A 4,274-nucleotide genomic window follows, 5' to 3' on the forward strand; every position below is an offset into this window, starting at 1 on the left:
TCTAATTCAAGGAAAATTCAAAATTGAATCTGTCACTCTCAAGCCAGTGTAAATCTAACTTACAAAACAGAACCTTTTTCCTGAGTGTTTAAAAGATATCAGATGTGCAAACACGCCTAAAGGAGTTCATCGTTATGGAAACCAGGTTTGTATCACGAATATTCAAAAGTTCAGGTGTTATCTTGCATCATATAACAAGTAAGCCTCACTAATTTTTTTTAAACGTCTGAGTCTATGTGTGCACTTGCATGTGCGTTCACAAACCTCAGCACCCATGTGAGGTCAGAGGACAACTCATGGAAGCTGGTTTCTTCTCCAGCGGGAGTGCTGGGGATTGAACTCACGCATTCAGACTTGGTGACAGGCACCCTTACCCACCGAGCCATCTCACTGGCCCAAACCTCAGTAATTTAACAACTAGTTACTTTTCTAAGAACAAACAAGTATTACACAACAAAAATTAAAATTTAAAACTAATTCTTCATAAGCTTTCCTTTCTAGGATTTTTTTCCTGTAAGTTAATACATCCAAATTAAATCCGCTTGACAATTCAAAATAAAAGAATTCATTAAGACGTTTTAGTTTTTTTTTCTTTTTAATGGGTATGCATTGTGCCTTTTTGTACACACACATGCATGTGGATGCCTTCAGAGGCCAGAAGAGGGCATCAGACCCCTTGGAGCTGGAGTTGTGAGCAGCTCAGTGTAGACACTGGACACTCAACTCTGGTCCTCTGAAGAAGCAGCAAGAGTGCTCTTAACCACTGGGCATCTTTCAAGCCCCTACAACCTCCACTTTGAAATTCAATGGATTGCTTTATAGTAAGTAAATGGCAACATGCCTATGCAAGCCATGCAATGTGTATTTGTTTAAAAGTCATGCTACTGAAAAGAGACCTACACATGAGGTTTAAGAAGAAATGAACTTGTTGGTAGGGATAAAAAAAAAAATTTTTTTTTAGAAAAAAATGTTCATGAAATCCTGGCCTATAAACAGTAGTCATAATGCTGTTTGCAACATTTTTAAGGGTTGTCCTTAACACCTCAGAAAGTGGTCCTACCCTGCCTGGCTCTGAATGTAACTGAGATGCCCTGTCCAGCCCCTCACTTAACCCGGAGTGGAATTTTTAGGCTAAAGTATACAGTCTACAAAGCTCCTGATGAGCGCAAGCCAGTCGGAGAATCGAAGTTAGAGAAGAAATGAACAGGGTGATCTACAAAGGCCACGCTTCCTTTTAATTTGGGCACCTCCTCCACCGCCTGCACGACGGGCTGCTGTCTTTTGTTAGGATACATTGAGTAGAGGGTGCCTCTCGGCAGACCAGATACCTTCCAGCGCATGAAGCAATCATTCAATCATTCTGAAGCCCCTACTAATTAGTGTGACTCCTCCTGCCGGTATCTGCTCACACCCCACTCCTCTCTTCCCACCCTGCCTCCTCACTGAAGTCACCGACCACAAATGTCCTTGCTCCACACTGCATTCCCTCCTGGTCTGCCTCAACACAGACACCAGAAGCATGCCTGCCTGTCAGATAACACAAAGGAAACAGACCCCAGGCTGGTCTCCCTCGAGCTCGGGAGGTTCTGAGCAGATTCCTGAGACTTTAGTTTATTTTTGGCTCCTGGCTAGGGCTGTATCTAGGTGGAATTGGGGTCTATTAAAGCTAATCCCAGGGTCCACACATACTTGCAAATTATACACACTTTCCATCTCATCAAGCCGTGAGATGCTAAGGAAAAGGAGGAAGCAAGCCAGCCGCACTCAGGGTTTTTAAGACCCAGCTGGTGTATTAAATACCAATAACTGGGGGTAGGACAGGGGGTGGGACAGGGCTCAGCGAGTAAAGCATTTGTCCACAGGCATGAGGACCAGAGTTCAGATTCCAGCGCCTAAAGAAAAGCCAGGCAGGTGTAGCAGCCACCTGCAATCCTAAAACACGGCAGGCAGAGCTGGGTCCCTAGGGCAAACTGGCAAGCAGACAATGCCATTTTGTACACTCTAGATTCAGGGGAGAGACCTGGCCTCAATCTCTAAGGTGGATAATGATCAGGGACGATGGTTGATGTCTACCTCTGACCTCCACATACACACACAGCGTTTCCCTAGAAACTCCAGCCTGACATAGACCTTGCCACCAAGTGTGGGAACCCTTTCCCACCAAAGTAGTGTCCAGCAAATTGCACTTCAGGGAACGGGTTTATTGCTTGCTTACAGAGCATATTGGAGGGATGACTCACAGAAACATAGATGACCCCCCCCCAAAAGCAGCAACACCACCAAAAGGTTGACCCCAGCATGGATGATGACTTAATCAGAGTTACATAGATGGAGTCCCCTCACTTCAATCAATCTTCCACAGGCGACAAATTTTCATCTACAGAGTCACATGAAATTAGGACACAATCACATACTAATGGCCAGGAGATGCAGGGTTAAGGGAATGACTCTTCCCACCCTTCTTCTATGAGGGAAGGTCAACAGTCAGTCAGCAGGCCAGGCTCAGGGGTGTTAAGTAGTTGCAGCTGTTCTGAAGATGGTGGATACCGTGTTCAGAGAGCGATGTTCTACAACACACTTCGATCCCTAGAGCTAGTGTGAAAAAATCTTCAGGTATGGCACGAGTGTGTAATCTCAGAGCTGGGGAGGTGAAAGTACATGGGTCTCTTGGGCTCATTGTCCAGTCAGCCTAGCCACATCAGCAAACCAGGGCACAGAGAAGATGGATGGCACCCGAGGTTGTCCCTTGGCTTCTACACCACATGGAGATGCAGGGTCACGTCACGGCATTCCAAACACGCACACACTCACACACACAGAGGCCTGTTGTGCACCACACACAGATGTAGGTAGACTTAGGGTCACGTCACACACACACACACACACACACACACACACACACACAGGCCTGTTGTGCACCATGCACAGATGTAGGTAGACTTGGGAATCATACACACACGCACGCGCGCACACACACACACACACACAGAGGCCTGTTGTGCACAATACACAGATGTAGGTAGGCTCGGGAATCAGACAGCAATGAACAAGATAGAACCTCTGGCTCCAATGACAACAAGAAGCTGGTACACAAATACATGAACAAGCAATGCAATTATCATGAAGGGACTAGCATCCCACAGAAAATTAAATCACGGTGACAGAACTGGGGCAGTGTGATCATTTGATTGGTGGTTTCTGGACCGTCAGAGGTAGAACCATGCCATGAGCTGAGAGCTAATTTTGTACAATGCAACCAACCAGGAAAGGTAGGCAAAGGCTGGTGGGGTTTGTTTTGTGAGTACTTCTGCAAAGCATCATGGGTGCCTGGAGTGTAGGCCTCCCCAGAAATACATTTACCAGAAAAGACCCGAGGATGGCACAGCCAAAACGATGCAGTGGGAATCTTACCTCACCTTGGCAGGTTCTTTATGAACAGAGCTTGGGGCTCACTTAACCCTACCATTCCAGCCAGAAACTGTACTTCCTAAATGTTCTCCGATGGGAGGTTCTACTTACTGTGGAGTTTGAGCACGTGTTCATCAGTATATGACATCCAAGATGTAGCTCGTGAGCTCCATCTCCTCCGTCTAGAGCCCCAGAGAGGGACTGGGCAGATTTCCACATCTGCCAGAATGAACCATCTAGCCAAGCACTGTAATGATAACTGACCCAGACTGGAGCCCATGACTGCCAGATCGTCCAGATCAGCACTGAGGAATCCACTCCCCTTCCCCCATTCCCATACACCTCACAGCTACCCAGGAATGTGGTCATTCAGCAAAGACACCAGACGGTCAGACGCTCGCAGATGTGAGACACAATGCCGCAGACTTACCCTTAAGAAGAAAAACGTGTGGAGACAACGCTGAGCACAGTCATCCGTTCGTCCACAAGGAGCTGGCTGAAGAGGTATCGTTGTCAATCACTCGGCCCTGACAAAACACAACAAAGAGACTGGGAGTGAGAAACAGTTGTTCACAATTTGAATTTTGTGGTTAAAAGTCAACGTTTCGGCATCATGCTACATCACAGACTTGGTAGGAAAAAAGAAAATCTATAGAGAAATATGTGCAGGGCTAAATGATTAACTATAAAAAAAAAACAACTAAGGGTCTTTCCACCCTAACTGGAAGGGGAAGTTTACTGCTCCATCCCATAACTTCATATAAATGAATGGAAGCCAGTAAGTATGGACAGGTGATAGGCAAGGCAGGAAGAGAAGCTGATGTGCAGGCAGAAGCGGGGGAGGAGGGATAAGCAGATAGGAAGGT

The 4,274-nt window shown here is 46.4% G+C and overlaps 1 protein-coding gene across 1 annotated transcript in view; it reads right to left on the reverse strand.

Annotated features, from left to right (window-relative positions):
• Tiam2 (T cell lymphoma invasion and metastasis 2) overlaps positions 1 to 3,888 on the reverse strand; it is a 143,793-nt gene extending 139,905 nt beyond the window's left edge. The window contains exon 1 of the mRNA XM_026787339.1: positions 3,839 to 3,888. The gene's annotated coding sequence lies outside the window, so the exon portion shown is untranslated. The remainder of the gene's footprint in view (positions 1 to 3,838) is intronic.
• Positions 3,889 to 4,274: the final 386 nt, after the last annotated feature.

Source organism: Microtus ochrogaster, linkage group LG9 (assembly GCF_000317375.1).
Source record: "Microtus ochrogaster isolate Prairie Vole_2 linkage group LG9, MicOch1.0, whole genome shotgun sequence".
Classification (NCBI taxonomy): Eukaryota; Metazoa; Chordata; class Mammalia; order Rodentia; family Cricetidae; genus Microtus; species Microtus ochrogaster.